We start from the raw sequence: 14,832 nt of genomic DNA, 5'->3' as shown, positions 1-14,832 counted from the left end.
AATTGTTCCTTTCTGCCTTCTTAGAAGACATCTAACGCAGCATGAGTTTATGCGTTCAATTGTATCTTCTGCCATAGAAATCGCCTTTGCAGGCTCAGTGTATGCGTTCAACGTTCCTTTCTGCCTCTTAGAAAATATATTAACAGCATGAGTGTATGCGTTAATTGTTCCTTTCTGCCTTCTTAGAAGACATCTACGCAGCATGAGTGTATGCGTTCAATTGTTCCTTTCTGCCTTCTTAGAAGGATCTCACATGATGTAGAGTTCCTTGCCTTCTAGAAACATGTAAGCTGCATGAGTGTATGCGTTCAATTGTTCCTTTCTGCCTTCTTAGAAGACATTTAAGCAGCATGAGTGTATGCGTTCAATTGTTCCGTTCTGCCTTCTTAGAAGACATCTTAGCAGCATGAGTGTATGCGTTCAATTGTTCCTTTCTGCCTTCTTAGAAGACATCTAAGCAGCATGAGTGTATGCGTTCAATTGTTCCTTTCTGCCTTCTTAGAAGACATCTAAGCACATGAGTGTTTCTTTCAATTGTTCCTTTCTGCCTTCTTAGAAGTCATCTAACAGCATGAGTGTATTCGTTCAATTGTTCCTTTCTGCCTTCTTAGAAGACATCTAAGCAGCATGAGTGTATGCGTTCAATTTCCTTTCTGCCTTCTTAGAAGACATCTAAGCAGCATTAGTGTATGCGTTCAACTGTTCCTTTCTGCTTCTTAGAAGACTCTTAGCACATAGTGTATGCGTTCAACTGTTCTTTCTGCCTCTTAGAAGACATCTTAGCAGCATTAGTGTATGCGTTCAACTGTTCCTTTCTGCCTTCTTAGAAGACATCTTAGCAGCATTAGTGTATGCGTTCAACTGTTCCTTTCTGCCTTCTTAGAAGACATCTTAGCAGCATTAGTGTATGCGTTCAACTGTTCCTTTCTGCCTTCTTAGAAGACATCTTAGCAGCATTAGTGTATGCGTTCAACTGTTCCTTTCTGCCTTCTTAGAAGACATCTTAGCAGCATTAGTGTATGCGTTCAACTGTTCCTTTCTGCCTTCTTAGAAGACATCTTAGCAGCATTAGTGTATGCGTTCAACGTTCCTTTCTGCCTTCTTAGAAGACATCTTAGCAGCATTAGTGTATGCGTTCAACTGTTCCTTTCTGCCTTCTTAGAAGACATCTTAGCAGCATTAGTGTATGCGTTCAACTGTTCCTTTCTGCCTTCTTAGAAGACATCTTAGCAGCATTAGTGTATGCGTTCAACTGTTCCTTTCTGCCTTCTTAGAAGACATCTTAGCAGCATTAGTGTATGCGTTCAACTGTTCCTTTCTGCCTTCTTAGAAGACATCTTAGCAGCATGAGTTTATGCGTTCAATTGTTCCTTTCTGCCTTCTTAGAAGTCATCTTAGCAGCATGAGTTTATGCGTTCAATTGTTCCTTTCTGCCTTCTTAGAAGTCATCTTAGCAGCATGAGTGTATGCGTTCAATTGTTCCCTTCTGCCCTCTTAGAAGACATCTAAGCAGCATGAGTGTATGCGTTCAATTGTTCCCTTCTGCCTTCTTAGAAGACATCTAAGCAGCATGAGTCTATGCGTTCAATTTTTTCTTTCTGCTTTCTTAGAAGACATCTTAGCAGCATGAGTGTATGCGTTCAATTGTTCCTTTCTGCCTTCTTAGAAGTCATCTTAGCAGCATGAGTTTATGCGTTCAATTGTTCCTTTCTGCCTTCTTAGAAGTCATCTTAGCAGCATGAGTTTATGCGTTCAATTGTTCCCTTCTGCCTTCTTAGAAGACATCTAAGCAGCATGAGTGTATGCGTTCAATTGTTCCCTTCTGCCTTCTTAGAAGACATCTAAGCAGCATGAGTGTATGCGTTCAATTTTTTCTTTCTGCTTTCTTAGAAGACATCTTAGCAGCATGAGTGTATGCGTTCAATTGTTCCTTTCTGCCTTCTTAGAAGACATCTTTGCAGCATGAGTTGATGCATTCAATTTTTCCTTTCTGCCTTCTTAGCAGACATTTAAGCAGCATGAGTTTATGCGTTCAGTTGTTCCTTTGTGCTTTCTTAGAAGACATCTAAGCAGCATGAGTGTATGCGTTCAATTGTTCCGTTCTGCCTCCTTAGAAGACATTTAAGCAGCATGAGTGTATGCGTTCAATTGTTCCGTTCTGCCTCCTTAGAAAACATTTAAGCAGCATGAGTGTGTGCGTTCAATTGTTCCGTTCTGCCTCCTTAGAAGACATCTTAGCAGCATGAGTGTATGCGTTCAATTGTTCCTTTCTGCCTTCTTAGAAGACATCTACGCAGCATGAGTTTATGCGTTCAATGTACCTTTCTGCCCTATAAGAAATCGCCTTTGCAGGCTCAGTGTATGCGTTCAGTTTTTCCTTTCTGCCCACTTAAAAGACATCTTTGCAACATGAGTGTATGCATTCAAAGTTCGTTTCTACTAACTGAGGATGCATCTTTTTCGGCACAAACACGATTACATAACAATTTTTTTGTGGTGTTCTCGTTCTTTCGAGGTTGCCAACACGACAAAAACGACATGGCAGAAACGGGCCACTATAACAAATTGTACAATATCTATGAAGGGATAGAGGCTGTGAATATAAGAAATAACGGGCCTCCCTTTTTTCTTGGCCTCTATCTTATGCTAGGTTATATCTAGGCATAAAGTGTTCATAACGTTATGTTTTCTTATACATTTATGACTATTTTAAACCGAACGCACTTTACTGTTAATACATTCGCATGTTTATTTTATGTTTTACTTTATTTATATTTTCCATTCCAACACTTTTAAGATTTTCTTTTATATGAACAAAGTATATATAACACGTTTCGCAAAATGACCTACTTTTGGGTATTCCGGTTTACTCCCACGTATTTAAAACCACATTTTACTCCAGATTAGTATCCCTTCCTGGTGTAATTCGAACGTGTTAAGAGTTGAAGTAGATTTTAGTTTTGCGTTGTTTGAATTTTTCGTTCAGATGCGTCTTTATTAATCACTCAGGCCTTCGGTCTTCGTGATTAGATTACAACTGAACTCAAACACGTGTTTTATTTGCCAACAAAGCACGCAAAACTAAAATCTAGTTCCCAATATTAAATGTGAGTCTAATATATCTTTATACATATTAAAAAAACTGCGTATACAATTTGAGAGATATACTTCTGGGCAATAACATAAATAATGGTCAATATAATACATTGTGCAAGCTTTTACATGACTCTGTATATAATTCGCCGGTAAACAGTTTGAACTCCGGGTAAGTAGTTTTGACTATTGATCGGCATGTCTCTCAAAAAGCGTTAAATACGTATAATTTTATAGGAGTCTTAATTCGCCATTTTAGGACCGGTCTTGGTTGACATCTTACAGTTCAGGAAATAGCAATTCATTTGATGATGCGTCCAGACTTTATGTCAGTTTATTTTCTTAATAAGGTTACATAAGTAGTAAATTAATAGCATTGGCAATAAGGAACATGTAGTTTCACAAAGAGAAACAGACAAAAATAATGGACGGACAAGGACGTGCTTACACTATCGGCTTTTATGTCGTTGACATTTGAAGTCTGCATGCTTTTGCACCGTACATATATTACATGTAAATAAACGCCCTTACGAATACGGTAAACGATTGTTGCTATATCTCGTGAAAATACTTCCGGTTAGTATTGTACACGTGGTAGATATACTGTTCTCATCTCCCACTAAAATGCATGTTTTATTTTAATAGATTAAACTTGGCTGAATGTACAAAACTAGTTGTGTACGCAATGTGAGGATACTTTTCGCGTCATTACATATTTTATACATTTCTTAGTTTTCTTAGGGAACAGTATTTTATAGTTAACCAACATTTTTAAAAACATACTAAGTAATCATCATCAATATTTTCAAAAAAAAATTTCGGAATAGTATTGGTCATAACAGACAAAGACATATTGCTGCGTGCGTAGTTTTTTTATTTAGACAAATACGGTACATTCGTTTCATATTTGTCCTACTGATTCATTCTGAGTCTGTTGTTTGAAACATTTTTTTTTTCATCAGGTATTGTCACCGCTCCTTACATATTTGAAATTCGTATAGCTCCTTCATTTTTCTTTGGATTTACCAGCAGCTTGTACAGGTGAGAAGAGCGAGAGTCAGTTGGATTTACGGCGGATCGGTACAAAAAACAACAACAGGGTAATGAATTTAAAATACGCATTGTACATCACTAAAACTCTTTAATTTTCTTTTCGCTTGGTACATTAGTTTTAGCTGCATTATTAACTGATTTTCGGTACGTATTTTTTTTTACCGACATTATCTTTGAAACTGCAAATTAATCCTTAGAATTTAAATTTAGTTTTCATTTGCTGTAGTGATCATAATAAAACGACCATAAAATCATTCAAGTATTTATAACTTTAACAAAATAGCGTACATATACGAAATGCAAAAATCAACTGATTTCATGTATGAATAGATGAAAAGGATCTGAAATAGATAACCAGTCAAAATAAAACGATAGGAAGAGCTAGTTTATTTTGAAAACTAAATATATATCAGCGGTAAAGTTTACGCCTGCGCTTTCCGTGTTTGTGGTTCAGACCTTGCGTGGGACGCTCTTTGGAATAAAGTAGTAGCCAGAAACAGAAAACACCAAACACTGTCCACAATATGGGGCTAACTTAATAAAACTAAGTACTGTAAAATCGGAACCTTTTGCGTGGGAATTTGTTTTGCTTAATTTGCTAAAACAAATAACCGCGAAAATGCTATAATTTATATAGGTAGCCCTTTATGTTTCACGAGATCGCTATATACCATCTATCTCTCGAATAAATTCAAATTTAAGAAACATTAAACATTTATCCTCGCGAAAATACATGATTTTACAGTAAGTACTTCGATCAGCAAAATGTAAGTAGGCGGCGCTGCGACCTCGCGAGGTGGTATTCACTTCCTGGTATGTAACGTAAGTCGTCTGCACTCTGCTTTTACAATGACACTATCGGCAGAATCTTTATTTGAAGCAAATTCTTGGAAATACGATCAATAATCTCTCTGAAAAGGTTACCTATCATTATTCAGCGGCGTAGCTGAGGAATTTCAAGTAGTAGGCCCAAACATAAGAACACCGAAGGTGCGATAAGCTAGGGGGTCTGGAGGTATGTCTCGCAGGAAGATAATGAAAATAAATGTTAAATTGTGTAATCTTCATATGCATTCTGGAAGTATTAGCGTTTTTTTTCGGGGAAAGTGTAGGCCCGAGCCAGCAGTGCCTACAGGATGCTACGCCAATGTTATTAACAGAAATATTACGAAAAAAGTAACTCGTTAATTGCATATTACCCTTTCAAAGTGTGTTGTTGTTATTAATTTGCTTCGGCGAGGTAATGGGTTATGGTTTAAATTGGTGTATTCTTTATTCAGAAATGCATTAAAAACATTCAGCGAAAAAGTAAGGGTAGACCCATATTTTACTGTTAAAGTAGAAAAGATGATTTTATGTAAATTATGGTCATGTTTGCTTTGGTCACAAAACGGTGTATTAAAATTATTAAATTGATAGTGTATATTGTAATGTTTGCAACATAGTTTTAGCACCTTTCCTTCATATCAAAGAAATTTGTTACTCGGCTACAATTACAAGACGTATCAGTATATGATACATGTCTGTGCCTACAATGACATGACATAATCACACCCTATTTGAGCTTTTTGTCATGTTGGAGTTGACGTCATTAAGGATGTGACGTCACTTTAGTGTATATTGTTATTTCTGACGAAAGGTTTAAGAGAAGGAGTGGATAAAGAATACGTCTCAATATATAACCCTGACTTGAACATTAACAAGTTAGAAGATTGCGTTTTATCTATCACCTTTCTAAATTGAAGTCTATAGAAAAATTTCCTTTATGATAAAAATGCGTGTCTCTTTATACAACCTTGTAAACAGATCATAGATTTCAGCTTTATTCAATTAAATGGATACACTATATCTTTGATTTATAAGGGCAAATTACAAACGAGTACTCGACGAAAGCCCCCTTAAGCTGATAAAATATTTACACAGATCAATTCATATATTATTATCTTTTACCCATGGCTTATTTGGGATAAACGATCAGTTTTTTATTTAAATATATACAATATTATATAGTATATTATTATAAAGATCCTTGTTGCATATCCGCGTATCTTCATATGCAGTGCGTAAATGACGACATAGTAACATCATGCTAAATTTTGTTTCAGTTTTCTCGTGCTAAGAGTCGCTTTCAGTACTCCATATTTTCTGCATACGATGCAAGCTTTGGCCGCTTTTTGAAGGTCATTCTCAGATTTAAACATTGTCTAATAAAGAAGCCTTATCACAAAGCCGGTAGTTGAAAATAATTCCTTGTTTTTATCCAAGACTTGCCTTTTTTTCGATAACAGCTTCTTTTTCTGGTAGTTGAAAATTTCACGACATCCCTCGCAATATATGCGTCGTTTTCATTGGTCTAAAACGAAGACGAATTAACCAATCAACGCTTAGCAATGTTAAGTCGCTGCACACTATAAGGAAGATAAAGTGGCCTATTTCATTGAATTGTTTATATCAAATTATAGACTTGAAACAGATCAAAAATAAGTATTTTTCTCCAGAGCCTTATTTAAAACCTGCCACACAAAGACTCTCACTATTTTTTGCTATTTACAATATCAGAATATCAATTCATGCTAGAACAGAATCATGTATAATTTCGTATCACAAAATATAAAAAATGACTTTAATATGAAGCATTATCATCAGCATAATTTTAATTTGTTTGTCAGGCTAACAATCATATTTATAGTTTATCATCATCATCATCATCATCATTATCATCATTATCGTTAGCAACAGCAGCATCACAAGCGTCAGCAGCAGCATCATCATCATCCTTATCATCATCATCATCATCATATTTAGCAGAAGAAGCGGCAACATCATCGTCATCACATGTCAACAATATCTCTAAAGTGTCTAAATCAGCAATCATCTTAAAATTTTGCGAAACAATTTTAACGGGAATATTCGTGATCCGAGGCAAGGCTATCTTTAGTTGAATATATGGAACCGAATAGGTTTGGAACATAATACATCACTGCAAAGCGCGCGTGCGTCCATAGTACCAAAAAGTGTCGTCTGCGTTTAAACTTTTCAAAAGGCTGTTAAAGCAGCACGTAAAGTACTTTTTACATTTTCTCTTGTATTGGATTTTCTATCTAACTGTAAGAAAAATCTGGAATTGAACATCTATAGGTAAGACTTAAATTTAATTATTGTAATATATTTGCTAATTGTATATCTATAATTGTATATATATATTGCAAATATTTTTTCTTACAAGGTTTTTAAGTAGTCAACCAGAGCATTAAAGTCACATGCACCAATATTTTTATTCTTAACATTAATAGTGAATAGTTTGATGGAAACGCATTTCAAGAAGCTTTAAGAATATAATGTTCTTTTTTCTTTACTTAAGTGATCTTTTTTTTTCTTATTTTGAAATAACAAGAATGACCGTTGGGTATTAACAAAAAAAATCAACAAAAAACACGATGGTGAACTTCACTCTGTTTTTGATTCATTACAACTATTTTGTCTATTTAATATATCAAACTATATTGTGAAGCAGATTTTCAAATTTTTCAAGTCAACTGTACATTTTTTTTTTAATTTTAGAAAAATGACCAAATGATATCAGCGTATTACGATATACGCATTTAAGGACTTCTGTTCTAGTCAGCATAGCTTGATTTACAGTGTTCCATTAAAAGTTGTATATCCATAAAATTTTGGTACATAGATAACAAACTTTCCTGGTCTTTTGAGTACCCTAATCCGGTATATTTCTTCCTTTCCTTCAGAATGCCCTGTGTCTATCAAATCATTAAAAATACTTGACCAGTACATCACCTATGCGGCATTGGTCATCGACAATTTAAAAGAGTCAGATTAAAATTTGGTCATTTAGATCTAGTTCAAGTCGGACGAGAAATAACATCCTTCTTTTACAAAATCTTTCTGTAACCTTAAAGATGATCGTATTAAGGTTAAAACACCCATGACCCATGACACTTAGTCTGTTTGTAAGAATAAGGAGAATACATATATGAGCCGTGCCATGGGAAAACCAACATAGTGGGTGTGCGACCAGCATGGATCCAGACCAGCCTGCGCATCCGCACAGTCTGGTCAGGATCCATGCTGTTCGCTTTCAAAGCCTATTACAATTAGAGAAACCGTTAGCGAACAGCATGGATCCTGACCAGACTGCGCGGATGTGCAGGCTGGTCTGGATCTTTGCTGGTCGCATACCCACTATGTTGGTTTTCTCATGGCGCGGCTCATATGTGCAGGCAGAAAAAATCCGTATAGTACCTTTTGTATTGTAAGTTGCCGGGCGATTTTCATTTAGTATACGTGACCTGACACAGTTCTAACATTAGCGCACAGCTCTTTTATTTTAACATCAAAAATAGACTTCGTTCGATAACAAAACAACAAAAAGATGGTAACGGTATAGACTACTCGGCGTATATCCGATCTAGCAAAATCAGCTCGAGCCAAATACGAATTCCCAGATCGAGCTAGATCTACTGTTATATTTACCCTTTATCTAGAATGGACGTACGTAGGCCAGATCGGCATGAGATCCAACTGAGATCGGCATGAGATCCAACTGAGAAAAAAATGCATACGTCTCTGATTCTATTTGAAAATGCCGTAATGCAGATTCATTTCGTATTAGATAGCTGTTAAACTGTCTTGTGTTCTTCTCCTGTTCCAGACAGTAGTAACCTGGAAAAACGTTCCTTTGTCTTCCGCATTAAAAGCTGAAAATAGATCATGTCGATAATAAATATTTATAAACACATGGACTCTAATGTTTTCACCCACCTTATTCCCTGTACGTTTTTCCTTTTTCTATGATGATGTGACGTCAGTGTTTACGTCATATTTTACTAATCGACGGGTTACAAGGTCGTTTGGGGGTAGTCATATATGATAAAATCATTAAAACAATCGATTATCTAGTACTCGTTTTAATGTTTATGTTTATGATAAACAACTCTATAAACGGAAATCACGTGTCTTAGGTGGTCACTATTATTACTAACCCCATAACGGCATTCGCCCTCGTGCAGTAGTCGTGCTAACAATCACTCAACCTGGATCAATCTTTTAGTAATGCAGTGTTTAATATAGATCTAGTAGAATGTGCAGCTACTTAGGTCTTTAAAATAAGTCAAATGGTATGGAGTTACATGTATTTACATAAAAACAGCTTTCGGAAGACAGCAACGTGCAACTATTCAGCCGCCTTGTCATTAAAGGAAGTTAATTGAAAGAATGCAAAGTGCCCGCCCGGGGATCGAACTCACGACCCTGCCATCCGTAGATCTTCGCTCTCCCTATTGAGGTTAGCGGATGGGTTGAGTGTTTAACTCTACCTATTCCTTTAAAGGCAGCATCTATCAGACTAGAGTTTAAGATGGATATGTCTTAAACTATATATTTTTCTACAGCTAGCACGTGTTGCAAAACAGTAATAGGTTTGGTTGCACCAGATTATTTCGTAACAAGTTATATATGCCAAGGTTGTTTTATTTTATGACAGATTGTGGCAAAAAATCAAAACCAGAAATTTAACACCGTAAAGGAGGCTTTAAATGGACACATAATTGGTCTGGTTTTACAGAGAAGAGAGCATGTAACATTTAATGATAAAACACTTGCACGATATGATTATAATGCTTATATTCAGCAAGAGACACTCGCCAGTCGGCACATAAATATTCAGTTAATCATTTCAGATTACTTGTTCAATACTCGTAATTGCGTTTGGTTATTGCTTTTAATTATGGTATGTTCACTAGTAATGCATGTTTAAAAAAATGCACACACATGGAGTGGTACTTCAAATCACTCAGGGTGTTAAATTCTTCATTTGAGGAAGCCAGCCGTGCAGCTGGTTTACAGAAGGTAGGTGATTCTACCTAGATTCTAGCCCGTGATAAAATAATACATCTGGAGTCCTCTATACCATCAAAGCTAGAAAGTCGCCATATGACTTACAGTTGCGCCGGTGTGACGTTAAACCCAACAAGTTTTAACACAGTTTTATTCCATTTTTAATAGCGAGTAATATTCATCCATACCTATATTTACACAACGAAGAGTATCGAGTGGGTTCGGGTTCTTCCGGGTTGTTGATTACGATCCGTATCAATTACTGGCATTATTTAGGTCTACGTTATTTTTTGTGTTCTGACACGTGTATAAATGAATTGAATAGAACAATGCCGCGCAATGAGGAAGTCTGAAAAGCAGTTATTGGACTAATAACGGATAAACAAACGTGACTTTTGAGATCAAAGAAATGTGCAGATTACTTTTAGGATTATAATTATATTTATCGGAAAGAAAATCTCAAAATATTGGACTTGAAATAACTGCGACAGTTTATTACGGAAGTGATCAAATTCTCAATAACAATAAAACAATAAGTCAGGAAACGAACAGATATAAGGTAAGGTTTTGCATTCATTTCTTTTATATTTTGCTAAAATTAATTAAATTAGAAAAAAAATATTAAAACATGTCAGTTTTAACTGAGAGCCAAAAGTGGTTCATATCAAAGAGATTTTGCGATTCTGTTTAAGCCGTAGAACACAAAGCATTCTAAAGATCTAAACATAAGAGTCATTTTAATTAATTGGACATAATGCAACAATTATAATAAGGTTTGATTAAAAAAATCCACCTGATAAAACTTATCAACGCCAAATAATATCAACATAGAATCTATGTATGCGCCATGCCATGAGAAAGCCAACATAGTGGGTTTGCGACCAGCATGGATCCAGACCAGCCTGCGCATCCGCGCAGTCTGGTCAGGATCCATGCTGTTCGCTAACAGTTTCTCCAATTTCAATAGGCTTTAAAAGCGAACAGCATGGATCCTGACCAGACTGCGCGGATGCGCAGGCTGGTCTGGATCCATGCTGGTCGCAAACCCACTATGTTGGTTTTCCCATGGCACGGCTCATATATACACACTCCTATTTACTCTCAGTTAAGTTACAGTGAAACTGGAAACGTAAATATTTTTTTCCATATTGACGTTAGAATTCAATATCGGGTGCGTAACGTCATTGTAATGTGTGTTGCTAAGTATATTTTTCTCTAATTTACGTCAATATCGTCAGTTTCATTCAGTCTATTTAAAAAATCATACTATTTATTTAATTTTACTTTGTGTAAATACGTTTGTCATTAAAAGATTGTTAACTTTGTGCTCGTTCTTCAGCGGCATAATATTGCGCTCCTAAAAGTCGCGCAAAATTTCCGCTGCAGAGCTCACGCATATCTATCGGATACAAAGCTAACTACCTTTAAATATACCGTATCTTTAACATTATGTAATACGCTACTTCAACATACTTTTTACGAGTTGTTAATTCAACTCGAGATGAAATGTGAATATTTTTTCTTCCTTGTGTTGCAGTTTAGTATTATTATGCAAACTACTTCAATATTTCCGACTACTGTACCATAGTGGATTTAATCATGCACAGCCAACCTTGTCCCAGTTGAGACTTGTATTTTTCCATTCATATGATGCTTATTTAACAGTCAGACACCGACAGCAAAATCACAAAAGAAGTGAAAAATCGGTACTTAAATATTGAAAGAATCAGATAAATAAAAAATGAAATAAAAAAATCATGTTGTTGAAAGTTGATTTTGCGCATCATTTCAAGTACCGCAGAAATTTTATTTTTTCTATCATATTTTTGATATTCAAAGAAAACACTGTGCCACTTTTCCATGAATTTCACGGCTTAAATAACACGACATACCGTAAAAAGAACAAGAGTGCATTATGCCATGATTTCCTGGTTCTAGTAAATAATATTTCCGCTGCAGAATTCATGATACATAGCTAACCTATGGTCGCGTATTGCAGTTAATTCAGCTCTCGTTTTTGTTGATTCCGTTCGTTATGGAAAGTTTTAATGATCTTGCCTTGAAATAGCTAAAAGTTTTTTTTTCGATATTTATATATGAAATATCAGTCGCGTGCATGTCTATGCGTGGAGTTCTGTACAAAAGGTTTCTGCCAACGTCGCCTTTTCGTTTTGTCGTCTTTTCGCTCTCGTCGCCGTATCGGTTTTTTTTTCTTTATAGTTTCGTTTTGTTGTTGTTTCATCCGCGACGATTTAGCCCACGAAACAATAAAAAGAAAGTCGACAAACCACAAAACGTCATAATTTCGTTGTTTCGATTTCCATACTTTCGTTCCTACGATGTTTCGCCCGCAACGATTTAGCTAACGAAATAACGACAAATCATAAAATGTCATAATTTCGTTGTTTTGCCTTTCGATAAACATGGTTCGTTACCACGACCTTTGCGTGCGAAGCCAGTGCATAAACCACTGAGCTAAAGAGTACTCTTCCTAATTCTATATTTTTATATCTACACTATAATATCACGCAAGTAATCATTGAAATTTAAGGATTAAAAACGCTTTTAAAAAGTACGATGAAATTTAAGAAATACTAAAGCTTAGTAGTACGGTGATACGTTACCGCTTTGCTCAATAGGGAGAGCGCAGATCTACGGATCGCGGAGTCATGAGTTTTACCCCTGGACGCGTAACGATTTGATAAAGACATTGTGTCAAAAATAATTCGTTTTCCACCTCTGATCATGTGAGGAAGACGGCAGTTACTTGCGGAGAATAGGTTTGTGCTGCGCACGAGAGAAGTTCGTATTTCATGAGCGAAGCAACGTTAAAACGAAAAAACCGTAAAAGATAAAAGTAAACAGCGTTGTCGGTAGAAAATAGTTTGCATAGAACTCATAGTGTTGATAGAAATATTTATGTTGCACTGAAACAAGAAACCATTTGACAGTCCTCCGTTTTGCTTTAAATTATAACTTGTATGCTTGCGAGGGGTGAACCATAAGTAATGTTGCTGACCGCGTTTTTCCCTGTATTGCACGTTATGCACATGGTCTTTACACTATTGTAAACTTTAGTTTACCATCGACATGTTGATACAAAATACAAGTGGATACCTGTATAATAGCTTTTACAAATATAGTAATTGATAGTTCTGCAAAATTGTAGGAAAAAATCAGTGTAAAAGAGAGTGCCGGGTGTGTATTTTCAGCTTAAGGTATTGGATCCTTTTTGAAGAGTATTCAATTCCTACCATAAACCTACTTTGACTGCAATTTTCGGGGGGGGGGGGGGGGGGGGGGGAAGGTGTAGGTTCAACCCCCACTGGGGCCAAAATGTTTTCTCCATATTTTCCTTTTTTAGTAAAGTTTTACTTCTTTCAAGACTTATTATAAGAAGAATTGCAGGTAGGTTTTACTTCTGCCCAAAGGTTATTTTTGAATGAAGTGAGCAAAATTCAAAACAGACCCGCAGGATTCGAACGTAATTTTTCAATGTTGGAGTTAGAATTCTGTCTTCTTAAATCTGTTTACTTGAGACACCCAAGAAAAAATGATATTTACAGTTTTATTTTGTGTTTTTTAATTGTTTAACAATAGTTTGATGTTTCTTTTATCAAAATTAATGCTGTAATGAATTCTCTGCAAATGTTTTAGATAGTGGCAATCACATTGAAATTTGTCTCTACTTGAGCTTGAGGAAATACCATAAATTACACAAAATTTACAAAAAAAAAAAAAACGGCACGGTAAAAGTTGTTTAAAATTGCAACACAGTGCGAAACATGGTCAACTTTAAGAATATACCAAGCAAATGTCATTTTTTAAACATTACTATTAGGGGTCCAATACCTTAAAACATCTACGATTATCAGACTATATATTTTTACATATATTAAATTTTGCTAGGTGTAAAGTCTGTATAACGCACAACATTAGGTAGATCGACAAGACCCACAGTAAGTTATGAATAAGAATAGAAAACTATCTTATATCATTATTAAAAAAAATATAGTTCAGAACAAAAAAACAAAACATATGTAAAAGATATATCAACGTCTTAAAAGAGGGTCGTTGTAGTGGGCCGCTTGGCGCATGTGCCGAACAGATATATCTGAAATTGTGAAATGCATATGGGCAGACTGAAGTGTGATTCATCGTCCGTCAGAAAACACGGTTCGTGGGTTTATCAGTTTGAAAGTGTATAAAGTGTTTTTCTCATTAGAAATTAGAAGAATTTCTGCAAGACGAATCTTTTTTTTTATTGCATACGAACAAAAACGTACTAGGGTCCAGACGGCCCAAAATAATGGAAAATGTATTTCGCATTTGTCAAAAACACTTTTTCAAATCTTGTTACTGGAGGATAAAAAGTTTTTTGAACCAATTTGAAGAGTAAACAACAAAATCTTCCGAACGTAAGTTTGTCGTAGACCATGCATTGCAAAAATGGCCACCATTGTGAAGGTAGAAATCTGTGTGATATATTTTTCAGCCTAAATACATGTCTGTTGCATGACAACACCCCTTTTCACAGTCAGCTTCTGTTATTGATTCTTTTTTAGGAGGAAAGGGTAATCGTTGTCTCGCATGCACCTTATATTCACCAGGCCTGGCGCCATGCCATTATTCTAAAATCAGTTTGTCTGGTAAACCTTTTGGCTCAAAGCAAGCGGTACAATCTGTTGCTTCCCAGTGTTTGATGAGTATACTTAAATCAACCCGCCTATAAAAATAGATAAAAAAATTGGGGGGAAAAATGACGAACACTTCACACATTTTGAATCAGATAACCTTCCATGTGAAACACCCCTTGCAGTGCAGGCAATCACA

The 14,832-nt window shown here is 35.8% G+C and overlaps 1 protein-coding gene across 4 annotated transcripts in view; it reads left to right on the top strand.

Annotated features, from left to right (window-relative positions):
* The window catches only part of LOC123536193 (ETS-related transcription factor Elf-3-like), a 51,882-nt gene that overhangs the window by 15,137 nt on the left and 21,913 nt on the right, over positions 1 to 14,832 (top strand). The window contains exon 1 of one of the 4 annotated variants that reach the window (XM_053528899.1): positions 4,014 to 4,193. The exons of 1 other annotated variant lie outside the window; for it this stretch is intronic. The gene's annotated coding sequence lies outside the window, so the exon portion shown is untranslated. Of the gene's footprint in view, positions 1 to 4,013; positions 4,194 to 7,144; positions 7,285 to 10,297; positions 10,559 to 14,832 lie in introns of those variants that run through there. 2 more of the 4 variants (XM_045319156.2, XM_053528898.1) reach the window with 2 other exon arrangements.

This window comes from Mercenaria mercenaria, chromosome 17 (genome assembly GCF_021730395.1).
Source record: "Mercenaria mercenaria strain notata chromosome 17, MADL_Memer_1, whole genome shotgun sequence".
Lineage (NCBI taxonomy): Eukaryota > Metazoa > Mollusca > Bivalvia > Venerida > Veneridae > Mercenaria > Mercenaria mercenaria.
The sequence above is the reverse complement of the archived record's forward strand: the minus strand, read 5'-3'. Positions and strand labels throughout refer to the sequence as shown.